General features: G+C 46.8%; 1 pseudogene across 1 annotated transcript in view; it reads right to left on the reverse strand.

The window, feature by feature from the left end:
• Window positions 1-200: 200 nt before the first annotated feature.
• LOC311361254 overlaps window positions 201-15,965 on the reverse strand; it is a 29,505-nt pseudogene continuing 13,740 nt past the window's right edge. Inside the window, exon 2 of the transcript in view lies at window positions 201-304. The product of the transcript in view is annotated as an uncharacterized misc_RNA (transcript). The remainder of the gene's footprint in view (window positions 305-15,965) is intronic.

The raw sequence follows: 15,965 nt of genomic DNA on the forward strand, positions 1-15,965 counted from the left end.
GCCTCCGCTGCACGGACCCCTCGGCATACATCATTCTACGTGCGTGTGTGTTCTGTAAAGGGCAGCACAGCAGCCTAGTGGCACTTTACTGTCTGGACCGTCTCCGCTGTCCTGGCCCCCCCCCCAAACCCTGGGCTTCTCACCTGTCCCCCCCCCCCGCAGTAAGCAAACAGCCTCCCCCCTGGAATGCCTGTTCCCACTCACGGTCCATTACTACCTGCTGTTGGCCCATTCTCTGTGCCCTCCGCCGCCTGGGGTTCTGATTGGATGAGAGCCGTAAAGCCCTGTGATCCCTGGGGCTGGGCTGCAATGGGAGGTGATTGAAAGCAGGGAAAATGGAGGCAGACCCCTCATTCAGAGCTCGGTGGGGGGCTACGATCACAGGCCTGCCCTAGCCTTTGGGCTGCCCCGCCAGGGGCTAAAGAGGTCCTAAAGAGGGCACCGCAGGGGACAATATCAAACACCCCCAGAGTCCCGGGAGAACAACTAATGACTCTGCAGGGCAAGGGACGGACACACACACACACACACACACACACACAGTCTGTCATGACTTGTTAGTTGCAGAGAATAAAGCTTATAGTCTTTTTTCGGAGAAAGACTGCCAACTGGATATGAGGAGGTTAGGAAATGAAAGGGCGACTCCCAAACATTTTGGACGGGGGGGTTGACGGTTTGCGGCATTAAGCTCCAGATACTGGAACAAGACCAACAATAGCAGGCGTATGTTTCTATGTAAACTGTAATTTTGTAAGTTTTTTAAATAAATAAAAAACACAGTACTTACAATGGCCCATTTGTTTGAATTGAGATTAGTTTTGGTAGATGAAAAATTTAAAGAACAAACAAAACTGAGCAGGCCTACCAATGACATCCTAGTCTCAGAGAAGACAGATTAACCAAAACAAACGTGTGTGGGTGTATACAGTGGTGTGTGCGCATTCATAAATATGAATTTCTGTGTGTGCCTGTATGACTATGCGTGTGGTTGCATGTATCCGTGTGTGTGAAAGTTGATGTTGGTAGACAAAATAAATAAACAGAAATTAACTATAATCTAATATATATATATATATATATACATATATAAAAACTTTATCATTCTCATAGATGACACAAACGACACTAAGCCCAACTCGTCCTTTAAACTTGCCTCTTCAAAATAAGAGCGGGCCTGTGTCAACTGCTTGTCGTTAGCAGAATAAATAGTGTTGGTGGTGGGATCAAGGAGCTAAGGTAACAGAGGGGTTAGGGGGCTGGGAGAGGAACAGGACAGAGTCAATACCAACGGGCTGGGCCTCTGTTGACATGGCTCACCTTATGATGACTTGGGTCATGGGCGAGGACCAATACGCATGCAAGTGTGTGTTGGGGGGGTGGGGGTGCAAGTGTGTGTGTGTGTATGAGGGGATGTATGTGTGTGTTTGGGGGGCATTATTGTGTGAGCAGTGTGTGTGTGTGTGTGTGTGTGTGTGTGTGTGTGCGTGTGCGTGCGTGTGCGTGTGCGTGCGCTTTTTTGCGTTTTTTGAGGATGTGTGTGGCGGGTGTGTGTCTGTTAATGCTCATGCGTTTGTATGTGTTTACGTGAAAGGGCACATTTGTTTATGACAAGTGTGCACGACTGTTTGAGTAAAGGAATGCAAATGTGATCTTTTGTGCACATTATGCAGGGGTGCGTGTGTGTGCGTCATAGATCATACGTGTTTGAGTTGTTGCACCCTACGTATGTAGTTATTATTCAACAGTTGAAGCACACACTACTAAATATGATAACCATTCAAAGATCACGATGAGACAGGGCTGGGCCGAGGTAAAAGGACCTGCACTGAGTCAGAAGGAGTCTGCTTCTTCGTGGGCTGTTGTGCACAACAGAGCAGGCATGTCGAACAACAGCTCAAACAATACCTCTCAGGCGGACAGAGAAAGAGCATGACAACAGAGTCATTGCAGAGTCATCACAGTGTCTCTACTCCTGAGTACAGGCGGGGGGCCGGGAGAGATGGGGCGCTCACGAGTACACACACATATGCTGGTGTTGAGCCTGATCATTGAACGGCGGGTCTATGATGCTTGCTCAGGGTGAGTCGGACTGCCTCACCTTTTCCTGGCTAGAAAAGGGTGGCATCCGACAGTAAATGCTGTAGTTACCAATGGACCCGGCATGATTTCAAATTTGACATTATTCGAATGATCTTCTTAGGATAACTGGACAGCTATATGATAGATGTGTGAGTACATATGTTGCACCTATTGTGTGTGTGTGTGTGTGTGTGTGTGTGTGTGTGTGTGTGTGTGTGTGTGTGTGTGTGTGTGAGACATATCTTTGTGTGTTTGTGTGCGTGTACATAAGTGTGTTTGCACGGTGACGCGCGGGTGTGGGCGTGCGTGCGTGCATAGTATGCTAAGCCCATTGTGGGCATTGGAAGCCGAGAACAGAGCACAGATCAGGTGTCCTTCAAAGCATGCTGGGCGCTGTGATGACGCCACATGGAGCCAGCAGGCACGTGCACTAGCAGGCACGTGCACTGGCAGGCACGTGCACCGGCGGATACGTGCACCTGCAGCCACTGTTACAAGCATGGCTGAGGTTGACTTCAGAGTTAACAACTTGTTACTAAATGACACAATGAAGCCTAACGCCAGTGTTTGGGTACCAGTCGACTGGGTCTGGGTCAAAGCCTCACATTTGGTTCAACCAATCATGTTGCTGGGAGGCGGGGTTCTGTAAGTGCAGAACTGGCGCATTGCGGAACTTCAACTCAGCCGGCACTAGTTCACTTTTAAAACAGTGTCTGTGAAGGTTTACCATCAACACTTTGTAGGCTGGCCACTGTAGAAAATGCACTCACATCAAACTCCCTCCTGAGAGCTTAGACCACAGATGAACATGACTTTTCTTCGGTAGAACATCCCGGTAAAGAAGCGGGAGGCGAGGCGTAACTCTGGCCCCGTGCGGTTTGTGGTTTGGGGCCCATGCTTCCCCCCTGACTCCCTCCAGAAGTTCTGCTTCAACCTACACGCAGGGTTAGTGCTGACGTTACACAACAGCGCTCTTCCAGTGTTCCTCCATTTCCATTGACCTCCTGCCCAGGCCCTGGCATCAGGCCAGGCTCACCCATCAGCGGTTCTTCAAGTGGACGTCCTAACTACTGATGGTCCGCCAACGCCCTCCCACGCTAGCCTACCTCCCCTCACGCCTCACTCACCCCTCCTTTTCTGAACTTGTCTCTTTCCATTTTCTGACCCCCTCACCTGTCACTCCTCTGGCTCTCTCCATCCCCGCCTGCTTCCTCCCTCCGTCCTTCCTTCCTAATGCACTCTCCCCTGTCATCCCTCTCTAGCGCCAGACCCAACGACGGCTAGAACAACCGGCCGGCCCCACAGCTGTGAAAACACTGCCAGAGAGACAGAGAGAGATCGACACCGGCCAGAGGGTTAGAGAGAGAAGGATAAGGGGACAGAGAGAGAGAGACAGACAGACAGACAGACAGACAGACAGACAGACAGACAGACAGACAGACAGACAGAGTTCGGGAGAAGACACAGAGAGAAAGAGAGAGGGACAGGGTTTGGGTGGAGAGACAGAGACTGAGAGAGAGAGGGAGAGGGAGAGAGACAGAGGGAGAGAGGGAGGGTATGGGAGAGAGAGAGAGAGAGACTTTGCACCACATAAGACATGACCGGGTTGAAAGTTCACACTTACGCCTCTGAACTTCCCTGAACTTGGCCTTTCAAACCAGCGATGACAACAGAGATTACAGTCAACTGGTCCCCCGGGACCAACCCAGCTACCCTGATCCGAAGAGGGTACAGAACACAGGCATGTGTGAGTCATCACACACAGCCTTAGAACGCCTTACACCTTGAGCCAACGCAGCGTCAAGAAGGTAATGCCAAGGGGAAAGGTTGTCAACGTAGTGAATGTAACGTCAGATGGGGAAATCTATACCTACCGGACAACCAGTAACTCCAACATAGAGCTTTGAGAAACAGATTGTCGGAAAGTCTTAAGTGTGTGTGTGTGTGTGTGTGTGTGTGTGTGTGTGTGTGTGTGTGTGTGTGTGTGTGTGTGTGTGTGTGTGTGTGTGTGTGTGTGTGTGTGTGTGTGTTACTGGGCCTGTTGTACATAAATCAAACATGCATTCCATCAGGTTTGTTTCCCAAATACAAACACATGTGACACAGACACATTGATATGCAAATGCCACTGACAAGCCCCCCCTCTCCCCCTCCTCTCTGTCCCCCCCTCTCTCTTGTCATCCTTCCTCAACCTCAGACATGGACCTGAGAAACAGTAACATTTACAATAACATGAATTCACAAGTCATTAATAAGCCTTCATTTGAATATTGAGTTTTATTTGACAGTTAGCTGACCGGGTTGAGTCAAACAAGTTGTGTATTTGTTTACTACTGTTCAAACAAGTCGTAGCACAACACGTTTAAGACTGAAAAAACGTAGCAATATAACAAACTTCTGCAGCAAACTAAACAACCGGAAGGGCTACGTTGTTTTCTCAGTTTAATGCTGTTATATAAGCAAACGTAAAGCGTGACGTATGTAGAGAATGTATATAAAGCAGCACATGATGACATGAAGTACTCTAAACCTTGAATCCATAAATGTGTGGTCATTTGTGATTTTACAAATTATACAGTATAGTCTATGAAATTATGATTTCATTTGGTTATTTTTTTGTTAAATCTCTTATATTAGTAATAACATTTACTCTGATCTTTATTTCTAGTTTGATTCATAATATTAGTGTTTTACTGTAATTTTTTAATCGAGGAACCATTTTGTAAAAAGCTTTGTTTGTAAGCTCTGTAAACCTACAGCGTTCTGTAGGACCTCCCTACCTACTCACAATCATTTGAAACACCTCATCTCAACAGAATATACGCAGTCACACATTCTTCAAAGACATGGCGTTAAAAACGCAATTTAGCCTCAGAGATAACTACCTCTTTCCGTATCAATTTAAATTCCTCTCCCGAATGCCCCCAGCCAATCCAAATTCCTTCCCGCCTTTTCTCTATTGCCCCGCCCCTATCCCCCTCCATTACTTAACGATTTAAACCCTTCAACAAAATCCACTATTATATAGCGTTCAGACAGAAACACCATTTAACTTAAGACAAAAAGCAGCCCTCTCTTTTATGAATGTACAAGTCAACAACCCTTAAAATCGACTGTCATTGAAGTCATTGACTTTCCAGTTGATTCTAATTTCAAACATAGTTTGGTACGAAACAGATCTCAGTGAATGAACTGAGCTGGAATGGCGGCAACAATAACCGGCCAATCATAGAGCAAGGTCAAAACTTTTTCTGTGGTTGTGTAGAAATATATTCTTGGTGTGCGAGACCCTTCCCTGTCTTCACACACACACACACACACACACACACACACACACACACACACACACACACACACACACACACACACACACACACACACACACACACACACACACACACACACACACACACACGTTCCCGGTCCGCCCAGGATCCTTGATCATGCTGCAGGATGACACTAATGACAGTGTTTAGTTTAAGTGACTCAGAGTCTCTCGCTCTCTCTCTCTCCCTCCCTCTCGCTCGCCCCCAGCGGCCTAGCCGTGGGTGAAACTGACAGAATTAGACTAACAATTAGGAATTTAAAAGATCTGAACAGCCAGGTCATGCACTGCACACACACACACACACACACGCCATTTAAGACTGTAGCAGATTCCTCGCCAGCAGCAGAACACCGTGTTCTTCTGTTAATGCGTCGGAAGAACAGGCCATACACACTTGGAATGTGTGTCCTCCTCCTCCTTATCGTTGACACATCTCCAACCAGTGCCACAAAGACTTTACCCCATGTCTCAACATTCAGCTGGTTGCTTCGGGGATCCTGCCCTGGTTTTCCCTTTGCGTACAGGGAGCAGTATGGGACAGGAACGAGGTCTTCTAGGGACCGCAGGTCACCGGTGAGACCGGTGTCTGGATGCGACTTCCTCCCGCCATGCAACCCCGCGCCCACGTGCACGCAAAACAAGCAGTGTGCATGGCGTGGGGTCCTTAAAAAACAACAACATTGTGTTGTGTTGTGTGCTTCTGTGATCTGACAGGTCGTGTTGGGAGTGGCGAGTCATTGACTGTGCGTGTATCTAGTCCGAACTCTGCCTCTGGTTTGGAGCGGGAGCCAAACCGCACCGTGACTCAGGGAGGAGTCATGTGACTAGACGCTCGGGGCTGCAGGCCTTTACGTGTGCTCGGCACAAACACTCGCCCGTGACCTCGACCTCACCTGAACTCTCTCAAATAACAACCCCGCCCCCCCCCCAGGGTGAGATTTTCAATCTGCACATGTGCAGCGAATCAACAGTGGATTACCACCGAAAAGGTTTTACCCTACCGTACTATTAACGACTATTCATCCAACGGTGTGTATGCAAAGGCGGCGTTAGGGAGCAGGCAGGAGGTTGGGCGACCTAGAACCCTCCGGCTGGGAGGCCGACACTAGAACATCCTGCCTCCTTTAGGAGGTCTAATGTGAACTGTTTGACAATGCTACACTGATGGGGGGGAATCGAACCCGGAACCTTTAAGAGGTCCGCCACCTCCCCTCACCTCTCCTCCCCTCCCCCCCATCCAGGGCAAACACTCCAGGACGGCGCTGGGCTTTGATCCGTCCCTGTTATCTGCCGGGGGTTATTCCTGTAGCGGGGTGACCCCCGGAGCGGCACGGACACGTCGGCGCAGGGCCTGTTGCTTCACCTCCTGGTTAATGCTAAGCCGGAGAACAGAGCGCCACGCGGGCCGAGCGGCCCGTTCTGCTGAGCAGCTCAGTTTGGTGTTGGCTTTGAGCGCGTACCAAAGCAAACAGGGCTCATCTTAAGACCGCAGCACACGCCCGCACGCACGCAGACACACACACACACACACGCATGCACACACACACGTTCACACATAAAAGCATGCATGCACACGTATATACCCGAATACACACACACACACAGAAACTCAAAGACAGCCACACACACGCACACAAATATGCATGCATGTACATGCATGACACACACATGCATGCAAACCGTTAACGCACACACAATATAAACAGAAGTTAGACGATGTGTACAGAGAAAACCTCATGTCATGTATTTAATCTGCACTCTAAAGTCAATCTGAATGACAAATATACCTGCTGCTTCAGTAGGGCATGGCAGTAACCTGGCTATTGCCAGACCAAGTCCAATCGTAGATTGCACGTTGGTCTGGTAAGGGTGCCGTCATTTTCTCCTGCACAAGAGGTGGGTGTAGTTCAAATGGCTGCAAGCAATTGGCCACCAGCGGGGCTAGCTGGTAGATTAAACTTTTACCAAAACCAGTTGGCAGTAAAGCAAATACATCTTTCTTTGGAGGAATTGCTCCAGGGCAAGTTTCTGCTCAGCTTTCAAAGAAAACTTTAATCATTTAAAACAGCAGCGACAGCTGCATCAACAGGTAGCGGTTGCTCCGCTTCGGCTGCTTGCGACGCTTCTCTGTCGTCATCGTGTTTAACCAGCCAATAGCGCGCCAGGTGAAAAAAGCCAGCTTGGTGATTGGTGCCAAACGGATTGGGATAGGAAACAGGAAGATTAAACATGTTCCTTGCCATCCCCATGTGCAGGGCGATTTCGCCGGCAGATGGGGGTGGGGATACCCAGTCTATCATGGTCCTACCAGCCACTAATCAGAGAGCTAGAGGACTGTGTGCTGTGGATAGGTGTATGCCTCTACAAGATGGCCTCCTGAGAGATAGCACCAACAGCACTTGATTTTAAATCACAGGTGATTTTAGTGCATTTCATTGTCTGCTTAGATTACGATGCTCAACAAGAAAATATTAATTAAAGTCAAAATATGGCAATTTAGGTCAAAGTATATTTTGGAGAAAAAAAAGAAGACGTTTTTTTTCAATGTGGTTTGCAGTCGTTGAATCAGCAGAACCCTCAAAGGCTTTAAGGAAAATGACAACATCTTGCTAAACTAAACACACTGCTTATCCCACAGAGATGGAACGTGTGTGTGTGTGTGTGTGTGTGTGTGTGTGTGTGTGTGTGTGTGTGTGTGTGTGTGTGTGCGCATGTGTGTGTGTGTGTGCGCACGTGCGTGCGTGCGTGAGAACCAGCAAGCTAATGTACAAAGTCAGGGGAATACGTCTGGGCTAATTGTAGGCGACGGGAACAGGAACTTATTCATTTATTCTCCATCTGATCAGGTTCATGTTGATAGCATCTCTCTTCCATATCCACCACCCCCCCCCCCCCCTCCTCCCCCATGTCTTGGCTCCTTCCATCCCTCTGTCGGAAACCCAAACCTGGGTTTCCCACATGGCCGTGTCTCCACCGTTCTCCTCAAGCGTGGAGGTCGGGGGGTCTGGGGGGAAAGCCCCCCATGAACACACACACACACACACACACACACACACACACACACACACACACATACACACACACACACACACACTTGCCTGTGGTCTGTGTACCCAAGCTTCGGCAATCTTTAACTTGAAAAGCTGAGACTGAACGCTAACAGTTTTGACCCCAGGTCAAAATCAGGTCTTTGATCAAAAATGTGTGCACACTGACTTTCTCTGGGGGAGTCGGTTTGCTTCTTGGCACCTTGAGACCCCGTAGACGTCACAGCTATAACAGAATGATTTTTGATCATTCATTTCATTTCATTTCATTTCATTTCATGAAGGCGGAAGAGTGAGAGAGTGAGAGTACTATGGATTGAATCCCAGCCAAGACAACGCAGGTTAAATGTTGCCTGGAATTAGTCAAACTAAAGTGGTTATCCAGTGCTGGATCCACTGGAGAACCATGGAACAAACAATCTAAACATCGGAACATCTCAGTTTTCTTAAACAAGGAAACAATGAATCTCCACACCAAAGCCAAAGTGGAACTGATGAACCGGTAGAGAAGACTACAGGCCGTACACTCAACCTACTTCTCTCACCAGTGAAGCAGGCCAGGCCAGGCCAGCCCGGGCCAGTCTAGACCGCTAACTGGCCCACGAACACTCCCACTGATCCACATCCAGACAAACTACATGAGACGCCGCGGCCCCTAGGGGCCAACCGCTGTGTGTACAGTGTGTGTGTGTGTGTGTGTGTGTGTGTGTGTGTGTGTGTGTGAGAAGGGGAAATGCCCCCCCTCTAGAGACTATTATCCAGAAGACGGCCGTGTTTCCAGTCCTACAACACGGAAATGAAGACCCCCCCCACACCAAAGTCGGACAGACTTCCCCTCTGTTTGTGTGTGTGTGTGTGTGTTTGTGTTTGTGTGTGTTTGTGGAAGTGGCCGTTATGGTAATGCATGAGAACCTGGTAGGAGACAACCAGCACACTATACCGTGTTGGGAATTTCCCGTCTGGGATTAATAAAGTTTTATCTTACTTGTCAATTATTTGTAATTGTGTGTGTGTGTGTGTGTGTGTGTGTGTGTGTGTGTGTGTGTGTGTGTGTGTGTGTGTGTGTGTGTGTGTGTGTGTGAAAAACTTGTGGAAATAACATATCCAAAATAATATACGTTAGAGATAGGCAGATAGACAGAAGGATAGCTACTATATTGATAATAGATCAAATCAATGGAGATTACATATTAGATGAGATAATAACCAGTCTTCATGACAGTTGTTTTCATCATACAAGTTCATGATAAAACATTTCATATATTTGAAGCTTTTCTCAAAGCCTCAAAGTTCATGTTCTCACAGCCTCAAAGTTCAGTCATAATTCATGTTCACCACCTTCCTATTTTCCAATCAATCATTCCACTATTAGTTTCCCTTCCCTTAACACAACCTTCACCTTAATGTATAACACATTTGACATAAAAGAAAGGACAACAAAAACTGATATCTCTTACCTCATTATACCTGGCCCGCGGGGGAAATGACGAAAGCACACCTCCTCTCCACATTTTCCTCAGACGGGGGTTGAGATCTTAATCTGAAGGGAGCAACAATGTTTAATGACATGAGCAAGAAGGCCCCTCCAGCTGTGCGTGTGACATTGTGTGTGTGTCTGCTTGTATGTGAACGTGTGTGCAGACAGCAAAGCAAATATAGGATATGTTACAGCAGAGCTATGTTAGCCAGGCAGACAACTACACAATATGCAACACGCTAGGCTAGGCTACATACTTGGCTAGGCTAGGCTAGATGCTAAGCTACACTACAATGCTAGAGCTTACCTGTGTGGAACATTAAGATGGACATCCTAGGTCAACACTGGCACCAATAGTGTACAGTGTATTTTTAGCAATAATAAAAAACACACAATCCGGACGTCTTTGTCTTCTAGTTATCTGATTAGATTAGCTAAAGAAAACAGCACTGCCTCCTATGTTGGTGTAAGACAACACACATGCACACGCACACGTGCACACGCACACACACACACGCACACACACACACACACACACACAACAGACATGCACACACAATGCCGTTCTTTGACAGTTTAAGAGAACAGCAAACTTGAGTGCAGCGAGGGAATGATGAAGACACACACACACACCGAACTACCAACTGTCTGTTGATTCATGTCTCCCTCACTCTCAGGCTTGTGCATGATTGCATGTGTACACTTGTGCTCTCTCTCTGTGTCTCTCTCTCACACACACACACACACACACACACACACACACACACACACACACACACACACACACACACACACACACACACACACACACACACACACACACACACACACACACACACACACAGGCCTGGCCGACGCGCACACGCACAGTCATATAAATCACCAAATAATTATATGGCAAGTCTTTCATCTGGAATTTTTAACGATCTGTGTGTGTGTTTGTGTGTCACTATGTACACACACGGATGGCATGGTCTGTGGCACGTATCGCCAGGCCCTCCTGGGGACCCCCCAGACACACACACACACACAGGGGAAGCAGTGTGTGGCGGTGTGGGCTTGCAGCGGCCCCAGAAGGGAGATGTGCTGTTAAGATGCGCTGGCACCAAGACGTCCAGCAGCACATATCTGACGTAAACACAGGACTCACGTCTCACTACTTCTGATGTGGCGCTTTTCTCTCTCTCTCACACACACACACACACACACACACACACACACACACACACACACACACACACACACACACACACACACACACACACACACACACACACACACACACACACACACACACACCCCCTGCTGCTTCTGTACTCATGACCAGAAGCATTCCTGCCATGCGCCACATCAAACTGAAACAAACCCTGATAACCCATCCACACTTTGATGTGCATCTCTCTGCTCACTGCCACTCGCTTCCACGTCAGACCTTTGAAGATCCCCAGCATAATATTATTACTTGACCGCTTGGTTACACTCTGAATATAAGCAAATCAACGTTTGCCTTCTTTGGATTGCTTTTGAAATTGTTTAAATTGCTCAGATCCCAAGAGAGCGGCAATGACTGAGTTCTGGTTGTTGTGGTCTGTGACACACATCCTGTGGAAAATAGATTGTGCTTTTCTCTTGTCTTTTAGACAACGCAGCAAGTCTTCTGGTCTTCAAATGTGTGTGTGTGCGTGTGTGTTCTCTCGTCACGTCTCCTCTTCCTTATCAGCTGGATGTGTTTATAAGCGCACACACACACACACACACACACACACACACACACACACTTGTATATCCACTTCTTAAGAATTCATTCAGTGGCTAAACAACAAAAAAATATTGCAGGACAGTATGTGCCATTTTAATGAGCCAAACTTCTCCTGAAATATAGTGCCCCCCTGTGGTTGATCCAACTAATGCAGGTTCTTAGTCGTCTATGTGAGCGACAGTGTGACAAACCAGATTGTTCAATAATTTGTTTAAAAAATAACAACAGCTATTTTACTCACTGAAAGGGTTGTCAGTTAAATTCAGCTTCTTGATGAAGTGTCTCTGAGCCAGAACCCTAACTCCGCTCCCTGTCACAGCAGATGATTCGCTTGGATGCCTGAACACCAGACAGTCATGCACTTGGATGTGTGTGTGTGTATGTGTGTGTAAGTACCTTATATATATGTGTATGAATACAAGACAGCATGTGTAAATCTGTGAGTGTGTAAGTATGTGTGTGTGTGCGTGAATAAGGCTGATGTGTTTGTACCTGTATCTGCATATGTGCGTGTGTCTGTTTGTGTGTGTGTCATGGCTAGCCATCCAACACATGCAGAGGTCGACGTGTGTAGACAACATCTGGAGGAACAATAGCGTGCACGTACCGAGCACACGTGCACTTTCCGTGAGCGCTACGAACCTCCGAGAAATCGTCAATTATGACACCAATACATCATCTAACCTTTAAATGACCTTCAGGCATGAGCCTGTACATGCAAAGCAGAGAGACATTTAAGATGCTGTTCGCAGACATGCAAAGCAGCTCCTGGTTGATTGTCAGATGAGTGTCTTTCCCTGTCTGTAGCGTCTTTACCTCTTTACCACTCTCTCTCTCCCTCATTACCTCTCTCTCCCTCTGTATGATGCATGTCTCTCTCTCTCTCTCTCTCTCTCTCTCTCTCTCTCTCTCTCTCTCTCTCTCTCTCTCTCTCTCTCTCTCTCTCTCTCTCTCTCTCTCTCTCTCTCTCTCTCTCTCTCTCTCTCTCTCTCTCTCTCTCTCTCTCTCTCTCTCTCTCTCTCTCTCTTAATTGTGCAAGTGATTTTGGCTTCCAAATTTTAATACGTCCCCAAATATATGTGTTTGAGAATGAACATCTCACTAAAAGTTTAATAAGTTAAAAGTTAATACATTTTATAAATAAATTAATGGTAACACATTATTTGAAGGTGTCTACATAAGAGTGACATGACACTGTCATAACTACAACATGACACTGTCATGAACTTGTCATAAACGTTATGAACATGTTATAAATGTTTAGGACTTTGATCATTAAGTGTCATTCGGTTGTTATGACGTTGAAGTTTACATTGTTTGGGTTGTCCTGATTATGACAAGTTGACATTAATCAAAGTGACATTACCAGAAGTTGTCTTGGTCATGACAAGTTGACATTAATCAAAGTGAGATTACCAGAAATGGTCCTCGTCATGACAAGTTGACATTAATCAAAGTGACATTACCAGAAGTTATCTTGGTCATGACAAGTTGACAATACATTTGTTTGGGATGTCTTTATAATGACAATGACATAATGACATTAACCAGGATGGAATTACCAGAGGATGTCTCTGTCATGACAACTTGACATTAACAGAGTAACTTCAAAGTTACCTTACATAAAAGGTTCAGGAAAGAAAGAGGTAGATCAAAATCTTTATATTTCCGTTTAATGTGACGCCTTGTATGTCACACAACATTTGGCCCAAAATACTTAGTCCATAGACATTTTGAATTGGTTGAATTTACCAATTTATTACAGTTTATTTATTATTTATTACAATCATTTTATTACCATATTACCAACAAATTGGTCTGTAACCTTGCACATATAATTATAATAATAATTATGTCAACATTTCATGAATGCAAAAAGAGGTGCATTTTCTTTATGTTTATGAAAATGTTTATGTTTATGTCAAGTTGTCATAACAGAGCTATCCTCTGGTAATTCCATCCTGGTTAATGTCAATTTGTCATTATAAAGACATCCCAAACAAATGTAATGTCAACTTATCATGACCAAGACAACTTCTGGTAATGTCACTTTGATTAATGTCAACTTGTCATAATCAAGACAACCCAAACAATGTCAACCTGTCATAACAACAACCGAATGACACTTAATGACCATGTTCATAACATTTATGACCAGTTCATGACAGTGTCATGTCATAGTTATGACAGTGTCATGACACTCTTATGTAGACACCTTCAAATAAAGTGTTACCAAATTAACTATCCACATCTAACAGCACACAGGTTAACAAGTGCACGCACACACACACACAGACACGAGACAGCGTGCACATGATCTTTGCGCTACCCGAGCTGTACTGAGGTTAGTGGTCCACACATCCCCCCCCCCTCCCCCCCCGGTCCATCATCTCCTCTGCTGTAAGAAAGACCTCAGAAGACAGATTACATTCAAATCCATCTTCCATCCAAAGATCCTCTTACACACACACGTGGTGAATGGCTTTCGGTCAACACACACACACACACACACACACACACACACACACACACACACACCATCTCTTTCTTACATACACACACACAAACTGTGTGTGTGTGTGTGTGTGTGTGTGTGTGTGTGTGTGTGTGTGTGTGTGTGTGTGTGTGTGTGTGTTTGCATGCGTGGGTGTGTTTGCGCGTGTGTGTGTGGGGGGGTGGTTAGGGGTAGGAGTATATATCCATGCCCCCTGGTAACGTCAGACCCTGTACAAGGCTATGATCAAAGGCAGCAGGTCCGCTCTCCCCTGGAGGTTACCGGGGGTGACAGACGAGGTCCCTGCCCCCCTGACAAGCAGCCGTCCCTGGGTCCACAGACAGGGGAAGGGGGCCCCTGGCCTGTGTGTCACTATCCCTGTGCTCACCATGATGACAAGGCTTCTCATCGTCACAGACTTCAGACGCACGTCTTTGTCCCCTGGAGAAGCTGCTCCTCCTCGGCCATGTTCACCTACGGACAATCAGAAAATGATTTTATTGATAAATAAATGTTTTATTGCCATCTTGAAATAAAATTGGCTGGAAAAAGCGTCCATAACACATTCATTCACGTTATTCATAGCAGTGGCCTGCCACACAGAAATAACAGACTGCTGAATGCCGTGATTGACCAATCAGAAACCAGTTTTCAACAAAACAAACTCCACGCTGTCAATGTTGTACATTAAAATAAAAAGTGTGCAATGTATCGGCTCTGTAAATTCATCATATGAGCATATCTCTCACACACACACACACACACACACACACACACACACACACACACACACACACACACACACACACACACACACACACACACACACACACACACACACACACACACACACACACACACAAAGAGGCCTTGACCTTGTTTCAGGAGAGGATGTCTGTTTTTGACTTCCTATCATACTGTACATAGACAGGTTGAACCACCCCATCCTGCAGGGGCTGTCCTGAGTGACACCTGCTGATCACCTGACCTGACCTAGTCATCCTTTATCCCTCACTCCCTTTGATGTCCCTTTCTCACCCTCTCCTCCCCCGTTTACATGTGTGTTAGATGTCACTCTTACACACACACACACACACACACATATCAATATCTCAGTCTCCCTCTCCTTTGTCTTTGTGGTTCCCAGGGTGTGAGGTAGCTCTTCCTTCTCCTGTTCAGTGTCAGAGCACACACACACACACACACACACACACACACACACACACACACACACACACACACACACACACACACACACACACACACACACACACACACACACACACACACACACACACACACACACACACACACACACACTATGAAGGGCTTAAAAGGCGAGCCAAGCTTAAATCAGATTGACTCAACTCATCTCCTCTGACCCTCCCGTTAAACACATACGCGCCAGAATGTCCTGCGTTGGCAGCCAATCAGAAGGAAGGGCTCATCCTGCCATCGACCGCTCCTCCAGAACATGAAACCCTGTTCGGCGGCGACCCGGAAAACCTGTACCCCGTCCTCTTCCTCGTCAGTGTTCTTCCTCACTCATTGTTTTCCGCACACAGCAACAAAGGCCATTGTCTCCCACAATGCACCAGGCTTCCCTGTACCGGCGACACAATCGCCATGAGAAAGACTGGCTGAGCCGATAGGTGTCGGATGCACAGTTTTAGTGTTGGAGCTCCACACGTCCGGGAGACACTGGATCCCGGTAGGAACCCACTAAATCACACCACAATGGCGGCGCTGGAATGGGGAGGCGGGGGGGGGGGACTGGGTCT

This window comes from Micromesistius poutassou (genome assembly GCF_964030765.1).
Source record: "Micromesistius poutassou genome assembly, chromosome: 16".
Lineage (NCBI taxonomy): Eukaryota > Metazoa > Chordata > Actinopteri > Gadiformes > Gadidae > Micromesistius > Micromesistius poutassou.